This window comes from Ictidomys tridecemlineatus, unplaced genomic scaffold (genome assembly GCF_052094955.1).
Source record: "Ictidomys tridecemlineatus isolate mIctTri1 unplaced genomic scaffold, mIctTri1.hap1 Scaffold_216, whole genome shotgun sequence".
Classification (NCBI taxonomy): Eukaryota; Metazoa; Chordata; class Mammalia; order Rodentia; family Sciuridae; genus Ictidomys; species Ictidomys tridecemlineatus.
The window spans coordinates 325,424-335,986 of record NW_027521864.1 but is presented as its reverse complement, the minus strand read 5'-3'; positions in this window follow the sequence as shown (position 1 = coordinate 335,986).

Below are 10,563 nucleotides of genomic sequence, written 5' to 3'. Positions count from 1 at the left end.
TGGAGCTGGTCTCTCTTTCAGGGAGCTGGTCTCTCTCATGGAGCTAGACTCTCTCTCTCAAAATGCTGGTCTCTCTCATTTAGCTGGTCTCTGTCGTGGAGGGGGCTGGTACCACTCATGGAGCAGCTCACTCTCTCTCATGGAGCTGGTCTCTCTCATTGAGGTGGTCTCTCTCTTATGGAGCTGGTTTTCTCATGGAGCTGGTCTCTCTTTTTCATGGAGCTGCTCTCTCTTGTGGAGCTGGTCTCCCTCTCATGGATCTGGTCTCTCCTACGGAGCTGTTTTCTCTGTTTAATAGAGCTGGTTTCTGTCTCATAGAGCTGGTCTCTCTCTCATGGAGCTCGTCTCTCTCTCTCATGGAGTGGTTCTCTCACTCTCATGGATCTGGTCTACGACTCATGGAGCTGTTCTCTCAGTCTCATGGATCTGGTCTATCTCTCATGGAGCTGGTACTCTCATGTAGATGGTCTCTCTCTCTCAGGAAGCTGGTCTCTCTCATGGAGCTGGTCTATCTTACTTGGCGCTGCTCTCTCCAATAGAGCTGGTCTTTCTCTCTCATGGAGTTGCTCTCCCTCATGGAGCTCATCTCTCTCTCTCATGGAGGTGGTCTCTCTCTCATTGAGCTAATATATCTAATGCAGCTTGCCTCTCTCTTTCTGGAAGCTGGTCTTTCTCATGGAGCTGGTCTCTCTCTCAGGGAGCTGGTCTCTCCCTCATTGAGCTGCTCTCTCCCTCTGAGGAAGCTGGTCTGTCTCTCATGGAGCTGGTCTCTCCAACAGAGCTTGTCTGTCTCTCTCATGGGGCTGGTCTCTCTCATTGAGCTGGTCTCTCCCTCTCTCATGGAGCTGGTCTCTCTCTCCTTGAGGTAATGTCTCTAATAAAGCTGGTCTCTTTCTCTTTAGAAGCTGGTGCCTCTCATGGAGCTTCTGTCTCTCTCATGGAGCTTGTCTCTCTCTCATGGAACTGTTCTCTCTCTCTAATGGAGCTTGTCTCTCAATCTCATAGAGCTGGTCTCTCTCTCATGGAGCTGTTCATTCTCATGGAGCTGGTTGCTCTCTCTCAGGGACCATGTCTCTCTCATGGAGCTGGTCTCTGTTTCAAGGATCTAGTCTCTCACATGGAGCTGGTCTCTCTCTCATAGAGCTTGTATCTCTCTCATGGAGCTGGTCTCTCTCTCTCAGGGAGCTGGACTGTTTCTCATGGCGCTGCTCTATTTCATGGAACTGGTCTCCTCGCATGGAGCTGGTCTCTCTCTCATGGAGCCGGTCTATCTCATGGAGCTAGACTCTTTTTCTCAGAAAGCTGGTCTCTCTCATGGAACTGGTCTCTCTCTGTCAGGGAGCTGGTCTGTCTCTCATGGCGCTGCTCTCTTTCATGAAGCTTGTCTCTCTCTCTCATGGAATTGGTCTCTCTCATTGAGCTGGCTTGTCTCTCATGAAGCTGGTCTTTCTCATGGAGCTGGACTCTTTGTTCAGAGCTGGTCTCCCTCATGGACCTGGTTTTCCTCTCATGGAGCTGGTCTCTCTCATGGAGCTTGTCTCTCTCTCAATGAGCTGGACTTTATTTTTCTCGTGAAGCTGGTCACTCTCTCATGTATTTGTTCTCTTTATCTCATGGAGCTGGTCTCTCTCTCATGGAGCTGGTCTCACTCATGGAGCTGGAAACTTTCTATCACGAAGCTGGTCTCTCTCATGGAGCTGGTCTCTCCCTCATGGAACTGGTCTCTCTCATGGAGCTGGTCTCTCTCAGGAACTTGACTCTATTTTTCTAATAGAGCTGGTCTTTCTCTCTCATGTTGTTGGTCTCTCTCTCTCAAGTAGTTGTTTTATCTCTCTCTTGTAGTTGGTCTCTCTCTCTCATGGAGCTGGTCTCTCTCTCTCTCTTGGAGCTGCTCTTTCTCTCTTTGACTTGTTCTCACTCATGGAGCTGGTCTCACTCTCTCCAGAACCTGGTCTCTCTTATGAAGGTTGTCTCTCTTTCAGGTATCTGGTCTCTCTCATTGAGCTGGTCTCTCTCTCAAGGAGCTGGAATCTTTCCCCTGGAGCTGGTCTCTCGCTCTCATGGAGCTGGTCTCTCCAATGGGGCTGGTCTCTCACTCTCATGGAGCCGGTCTCTATCTCTCATGGAGCTGGTCTCTCTCATGGAGCTAGTTTCTCTCATGGACATGGTCTCTCTCAGGAGCTGGTCTCTCTCTCTGAGAAAGCTCCAATGTCTCTCATGGAGAAGGACTCTTAATGGAGCTGGTCTTTCTCCCTCATAGAGCTTGTCTCTCTCTCACAGAACTGGTATCTCTCCAGGAGCTGGTCTCCCTCTCTCATGGACCTGGTCTCTTTCTCATGGAGCTGGTCTCACTCTCATGGAGCTGGTCTCTCTCATGGAACTGGTCTCTCTCTTTCTCATGGATCTCTTCTCTCTCTCTCATGGAGCTTGTCTCTCTCTCTCATGGAGTTGGTCTCCTCTCATGGAGCTGGTCTCTCTCTCATGGAGCCGGTCTCTCTCATGGAGCTGGACTCTTTTTCTCAGAAAGCTGGTCTCTCTCATGGAGCTGGTCTCTCTCTCTCCGAACTGGTCTTTCTCTTTTAGGGAGCTGGTCTGTCTCTCATTGTGCTCTTCCTTTAATGAAGCTTGTCTCTCTCTCTCTCATGGAATTGGCTTCTCTCATGGAGCTGGTCTCTCTGTCATGAAGCTGGTATTTTTTATGGAGCTGGACTCTTTGTTCAGAGCTGGTATCCCTCATGGAGCTGATGTCTCTCTTTCATGGAGATGTTCTTTCTCATAAAGCTGGTCTCTCTCATAGAGCTGGTCTCTCTTTCATGAAGCTGGTCTCCCCCATGGAGCTCTCTCTCTCTCAGGGAGCAGGTCTCTCTAATGGAGCTGGTCTCTCTCGTGGAGCTGGTCTCTCTAACTCACGGAGCAGGTCTCTCTCATGGAGATGTTATCTCTCGAGAAGCTTGTCTCTCTCTTGGGGCATCTCTCTCTCTCTCATGGAGGTGGTCTCTCTCTCATGGATCTGGTCCCTCTCATGGAGCTGGTAACACTCATGGAGCAGCTCACTCTCTCTCATGGAGTTGGTCTCTCTCCTTGAAGTGGTCTCTCTCTTACGGAGCTGGTCTTTCTCATTGAGCTTGTCTCTCTCTTTCATGGAGCTGCTCTCTCTCATGAAGCTGGTCTCCCTCTCATAGATTTGTCCTCTGCTAGGGAGCTGGGCTCTCTGTTTATTGGAGCTGGTTTCTGTCTCATGGAGCTGGTCTCTCTCTCATGGAGCTCGTCTCTCTCTCTCATGGAGTTGTTCTCTCACTCTCATGGATCTGATCTATCTCTCATGGAGCTGGTCACTCTCATGTAGCTGGTTTTTCTCTCTCAGGAAGCTGGTCTCTCTCATGGATCTGGTCTATCACTCATGGCACTGCTCTCTCCCATAGATCTGGTCTCTCTCTCTCATGGAGCTGCTCTCCCTCATGGAGCTGGTCGCTCTTTCTCATGGAGCTGGTCTCTCTCTCATTGAGCTAGTATATCTAATGGAGCTATCTTCACTATTTCTGGAAGCTGGTCTTTCTCATGGAGCTGGTCTCTCTCTTAGGGAGCTGGTCTCTCTCATGGAGCTGGTCTCTCCCTCATCGAGCTGCTCTCTCCCTCTCAGGGAGCTGGTCTGACTCTCATGGAGCTGGTCTCTCCAACAGAGTTTGTCTGTCTCTCTCATGGGGCTGGTCTCTCTCATTGAGCTGGTCTCTTCCTCTCTCATGGAGCTGGTCTCTCTCTCATTGAGGTAATGTCTCTAATAAATCTGGTCTCTTTCTCTTTAGAAGCTGGTGTCTCTCATGGAGCTTCTGTCTCTCTCATGGAGCTTGTCTCTCTCTCATGGAGCTGTTCTCTCTCTCTAATGGAGCTTGTCTCTCAATCTCATAGAGCTGGTCTCTCTCTCATTGAGCTGTTCATTCTCATGGAGCTGGTTGCTCTCTCTCAGGGACCATGTCTCTCTCATGGATCTGGTCTCTGTTTCAGGGATCTAGTCTCTCACATGGAGCTGGTCTCTCTCTCATAGAGCTTGACTCTCACTCATGGAGCTGGTCTCTCTCTCTCAGGGAGCTGGTCTGTTTCTCATGGTGCTGCTCTCTTTCATGGAGCTGGTCTCCTCTCATGGAGCTGGTCTCTCTGTCATGGAACTGGTCTCTCTCTCTCAGGGAGCTGGTCTGTTTCTCATGGTGCTGCTCTCTTTCATGGAGCTGGTCTCCTCTCATGGAGCTGGTCTCTCTCTCATGGAGCCAGTCTCTCTCAAGGAGCTGGACTTTTTTTCTCAGAAAGCTGGTCTCTCTCATGGAGCTGGTCTCTCTGTCATGGAACTGGTCTCTCTCTCTCAGGGAGCTGGTCTGTCTCTCATGGCGCTGCTCTCTTTCATGAAGCTTGTCTCTCTCTCTCATTGAATTGGTCTTTCTAATGGAGCTGGTCTCTCTCTCATGAAGCTGTTCTTTCTCATGGAGCTGGACTCTTTGTTCAGAGCTGGTCTCCCTCATGGACCTGGTTTCTCTCTCATGGAGCTGGTCTCTCTCATGGAGCTTGTCTCTCTCTCAAAGAGCTGGACTTTATTTTTCTCGTGAAGCTGGTCACTCTCTCATGTATTTGTTCTCTTTCTCTCATGGAGCTGGTCTCTCTCTCATGGAACTGGTCTCTCTCATGGAGCTGGTCTCTCTCTCAGGAACTTAACTCTATTTCTTTAATAGAGCTGGTCTTTCTCTCTCATGTTGTTGGTCTCTCTCTCTCAAGTAGTTGTTTTATCTCTCTCTTGTAGTTGGTCTCTCTCTCTCATGGAGCTGGTCTCTCTCTCTCTCTCTCTTGGAGCTGCTCTTTCTCTCTTTGACTTGTTCTCACTCATGGAGCTGGTCTCACTCTCTCCGGAACCTAGTCTCTCTTATGAAGGTTGTCTCTCTTTCAGGTTTCTGGTTTCTCTCATTGAGCTCGTGTCTCTCACATGGAACTGGTATCTTTCTAATGGAGATGGTCTCTCGCTCTCATGGAGCTGGTCTCTCCAATGGGGCTGGTCTCTTACTCTCATGGAGCTGGTCTCTCTCTCTCATGGAGCTGGTCTCTCTCATGGAGCTAGTTTCTCTCATGGACATGGTCTCTCTCAGGGAGCTGGTCTCTCTCTCTGAGAAAGCTCGTCTGTCTCTCATGGAGCTGGACTCTTCATGGATCTGGTCTTCCTCACTCATAGAGATGGTCTCACTCTCACAGAACTGGTATCTCTCCAGGAACTGGTCTCCCTCTTTCATGGACATGGTCTCTCTCTCATGGAGCTGGTCTCTCTCTCATGGATCTTGTTCTCTATCTCATTCAGCTGGGCTCTTCTATTGAGCGGGTCTCTCTCTCTCATGGAGAAGGTCTCTCTCATGGAGCTAGTTTCTCTCTCTCAGGGAGCTGGTCTCTCTCATGGAGCTGTTGTCTCACTCTCAGGAGCTGATTTCTGTCTCTCATAAACCTGTTCTTTCTCATGGAGCTGGTCTCTCTCTTTCATGGAGCTGATTTTTCTAATTAACCTGGTCTCTCTCATAGAGCTGGTCTCTCTCTATTGGAGCTCGTTTCTCCCATTGAGCTGATCTCTCTCTCAGGGATCTTGTCTCTCTCCTAAAGCTTGTCTCTCTCATGGAGAATGTCTCTCTTTCATGGAGCTGGTCTCACTCTCATGAAGCTGTTCTCTCTCATGGAACTGGTTTCTCTCTCTCTCATGGATCTCTTCTCTCTCTCTCATGGAGCTGGTCTCTCTCTCTCATGGATCTGGTATCTCTCTCATGGAGCTGGTCACTCTCATGAGCTGGTCTCTCGCTCTCAGGGAGCTGGTCTCTCTCATGGAGCTGGTCTCTCTCTCAGGGAGATGGTCTCTCTCATGGATCTGATCTCTCTCTCTTGGACCTGGTCTTACTCTCATTGAACTGGTCTCTCTCATGGAGCTGGTCTCTCTTTCTCCGGAGCGGGTCTCTATCATGAAGCTATTATCTCTGTCAGGGATCTGGTCTCTCACATGAGGGTGGTCTGTCTCTCTCATGGAGCTGATCTCTCTCTCATTGAGCTGGTCTCTCTCTCTCATTATGCTTGTCTTTCTGTCATTAAGCTTGTTCCTCTCTTAGGGAGCTGGTCCCTCTCTCTCATGGAGCCTATATCTTTCTCTCATGGAGCTGGTCTCTGTCATGGAGCTGGTCTCTCTCTATCATGGAGCTGGTCTCTTTCATAAAGCTGGTCGCTCTCTCTCAAGAAGCTGGTCTCTCTCATGGTGCTGGTTCCTTTCTCCAATGGAGCTTGTGTCTCTCTCTCAGGAAGATGGCCCTTCTCATGGAGCTGGTCTCTCTCTCATTGTGCTATTCTGTCTCTCATGGAGCAAATCTCTCCCATGGAGCTGGTCTCTATCTCTCCTTGAGCTGCTCTTTCTCATGGAGCTGGTCTCTCTCTCATGAAAATCATATCTCCCCAGGAGCTGGTGTCCTTCTCTCATCTAGCTGGTCTCTCTTTCACATGGAGCTGGTCTCTTCTATCGAGCTGGTCCCTCTCTCTCATGGAGCCTATATCTCTCTCTCATGGAGCTGGTCTCTGTCATGGAGCTGGTCTCTCTCTATCATGGAGCTGGTCTCTTTCATAAAGCTGGACGCTCTCTCTCAAGAAGCTGGTCTCTCTCATGGTGCTGGTCCCTCTGTCTCAAGGAGATTTTATCTCTCTCTCAGGGAGATGGTCCCTCTCATGGAGCTGGTCTCTCTCTCATGGTGCTATTCTGTCTCTCATGGAGCTAATCTCTTCCATAAAGGTGGTGTCTATCTCTCATGGAGCTGCTCTGTCTCATGGAGCTGTTTTCTTTCTCATGAATATGGTATCTCCCCAGGAGCTGGTGTCCTTCTCTCATCTAGCTGGTCTCTCTTTCACATGGAGCTGGTCTCTCTCTCTCATTGATCTGGTCTCTATATCTCATGCAGCTCGTCTCTTCTATCGAGCTGGACTCTCTCTCTCATGGAGAAGGTCTCTCTCATGTAGCTCGTTTCTGTCTCTCTCAGGGAGCGGGTTTCTCTCATGGAGATGGTGTCTCTCACTCTTGGAGCTGATCTCTGTCTCTCATGAAGCTGGTCTCCCTCATAAAGCTGGTATCTCTCTTTCATTGAGCTGCTCTTTCTCATAAAGCTGGTATCTCTGGTAGAGATGGTCTCTCTCGCATGGAACTGGTTTCTCTCATGGAGCTGGTCCCTCTCTCTCAGGAAGCTGGTCTCTCTTATGGACCTGGTATCTCTCGAGGAGCTTGAATCTCTAATGGAGCTGGTCTCTCGTTCATGGAGCTGGTCTCTCTCTCATGGAGCTGGTCTCTCATTGAACTGGTCTCTTTTTCATGGAGCTGGTATTTCTCAGGGAGCTGGTCTCCCTCTCTCATGGAGCTGGTCTCTGTTTCATAAAGCTTGTATCTCTCAGGGTGCTTGTCTTTCTCTCTCATGGAAGTGGTCTCTGTCTCATGGAGAAGGTCTTTCTCATGAAGCTTGTTTTTCTCAGGAAGCTAATCTCTCTCTCATGGAGCTGGTCATAATCATGGAGCTTGTCTATTTCTCTCACGGAGCTCTTCTGTCTCATGGAGCTGGTCTCTGTTTCAGGGATCTGGTCTTTCTCATGGAGCTGGTCTCTCTCTCGTGGATCTTGTCTCTCTCATGTAGATGGTCTCACTCTTTCAGGAAGCTTGTCTGTATCTCATGGCGCTGCTCTCACCCATGCAGATGGTGTCTCTCTCTCATAAAGCTCGTTTCTCTCTCATTGAGCTAATATCTCTCATGGAGCTGGACTCTCTCTCTCAAAATGCTGGTCTCTCTCATATAGCTGGTCTCTTTCATGGAGTCGGTCTCTCTCTCTCAGGGAACTGGTCTGTCTCTCATGGACCTGGTCTCTCCAATATATCTGGTCTTTCTCTCTTATGGAGCTTCTTTCTATCATGGAGCTCTTCTCTCTCTCTCTCATGTATCTCGACTCTCTCTCTTTGAGCTAATGTCTCTCATAAAGCTGGTTTTTCTCTCTCTCTGGAAGCTGGTGTCTCTCATGGAGCTGGTCTCTCTCTCAGGGAGCTGGTGTCTCTAAGGGAGCTGGTCTCCCTCTCTCATGGAGCTGATCTCTCTCTCATGGAGCTGATTTCTCTCTCATGGAGCTAGTCTCTCTCTCTCTCATGTAGCTGGTCTTTCCCTGTCAGGGAGTTCGTCTCTCTTGCTCAGGGAGCTGGTCTCTCTCGCATGGAGCTGGTTTTTGCCCTGGAGCTGGTTTCTCTTTATAATGGAGCTGGTCTCTGTCATGGAGCTGATCTGTCTCTCATAAAGCTGGTCTCCCTCATGGAGCTTGTCTCTCTCTTTCATGGAGCTGATCTTTCTCATAAAGCTGGTCTCTCTCATAGAGCAGGTCTCTCTCTAATGGAGCTCGTTTTTCCCATGGAGCTGATCTCTCTCTCAGGGAACTGGTCTCTCTCCTGGAGCCTGTCTCTCTCATGGAGATGGTCTCTCTTTCATGGAGCTGGTCTCACTCTCATGGAGCTTATCTCTCTCATGGAACTGGTCACTCTCTCTCATAGATCTCTTCTCTCTCTCTCATGGAGCTGGTATCTCCCTCTCATAGATCTGGTCTCTATTTCATGGAGTTGGTCACTCTCATGGAGCTGGTCTCTCGCTCTCAGGGAGCTGGTCTCTCTCATGGAGCTGGTCTCTCTCTCAGGGAGATGGTCTCTCTCATGGATCTGATCTCTCTCTCTTGGACCTGGTCTTACTCTCATTGAACTGGTCTCTCTCATGGAGCTGGTCTCTCTTTCTCCGGAGCGGGTCTCTATCATGAAGCTATTATCTCTGTCAGGGATCTGGTCTCTCACATGAGGGTGGTCTGTCTCTCTCATGGAGCTGATCTCTCTCTCATTGAGCTGGTCTCTCTCTCTCATTATGCTTGTCTTTCTGTCATTAAGCTTGTTCCTCTCTTAGGGAGCTGGTCCCTCTCTCTCATGGAGCCTATATCTTTCTCTCATGGAGCTGGTCTCTGTCATGGAGCTGGTCTCTCTCTATCATGGAGCTGGTCTCTTTCATAAAGCTGGTCGCTCTCTCTCAAGAAGCTGGTCTCTCTCATGGTGCTGGTTCCTTTCTCCAATGGAGCTTGTGTCTCTCTCTCAGGAAGATGGCCCTTCTCATGGAGCTGGTCTCTCTCTCATTGTGCTATTCTGTCTCTCATGGAGCAAATCTCTCCCATGGAGCTGGTCTCTATCTCTCCTTGAGCTGCTCTTTCTCATGGAGCTGGTCTCTCTCTCATGAAAATCATATCTCCCCAGGAGCTGGTGTCCTTCTCTCATCTAGCTGGTCTCTCTTTCACATGGAGCTGGTCTCTTCTATCGAGCTGGTCTCTCTCTCTCATGGAGAAGGTCTCTCTCATGTAGATCATTTCTCTCTCTCTCAGGGAGCTGGTTTCTCTCATGGAGATGGTGTTTCTCTCTCTTGGAGCTGATCTCGGTCTTTCATGAAGCTGGTCTCCCTCATAAAGCTGGTCTCTCTCTTTCATTGAGCTCGTCTTTCTCATAAAGCTAGTATCTCTCGTGGAGCTGGTCTCTCTGTCATGGAACTGGTTTCTCCATGGAGCTGATCTCTTTCTCAGGAAACTGGTCTCTCTCATGCAGCTGGTTTCTCTCATGGAGCTGGTCTCTCTCTCTCAGGAAGCTAGTCTCTCTCATGGACCTGGTATCTCTCGAGGAGCTTGTCTCTCTCAGGGAGATGGTCTCTCGTTCATGGAGCTTGTCTCTCCCTCATGGAACTGGTCTCTCTCATTGAATCGGTCTCTCTTTCATGAAGCTGGTATTTCTCAGGGAGCTGGTCTCCCTCTCTCATGGAGCTGGTCTCTGTTTCATGGAGCTTGTATCTCTCAGGGTGCTTGTCTTTCTCTCTCATGGAGGTGGTCTCTGTCACATGGAGAAGGTCTCTCTCATGAAGCTTGTTTCTTTCAGGAAGCTAATCTCTGTCTCATGGAGCTGGTCTCTCTCTCTCATGGAGCTGGTCTCTCTCTCATGGAGCTGGTCATTCTCATGGAGCTGGTCTCTTTCTCTCACGGAGCTCTTCTGTCTCATGGAGCTAGTCTCTGATTCAGGGATCTGGTCTTTCTCATAGAGCTGATCTCTCTCTCGTGGATCTTGTCTCTGTCATGGAGATGGTCTCACTCTCTCAGGAAGCTTGTCTGTCTCTCATGGCGCTGCTCTCTCCCATTCAGATGGTGTAACTCTCTCATGGAGCTCGTCTCTCTCTCATTGAGCAAATATCTCTCATGGAGCTACACTCTCTCTCTCAAAATGCTGGTCTCTCTCATGTAGCTGGTCTCTCTCATGGAGCTGGTACCACTCATGGAGCAGCTCACTCTCTCTCATGGAGCTGGTCTCTCTCATTGAGGTTGTCTCTCTCTTATGGAGCTGGTCTTTCTCATGGAGCTGGTCTCTCTCTTTCATGGAGCTGCTCTCTCTCCTGGAGCTGGTCTCCCTCTCATGGATCTGGTCTCTCCTAGGGAGCTGGTCTCTCTGTTTAATGGAGCTGGTTTCTGTCTCAT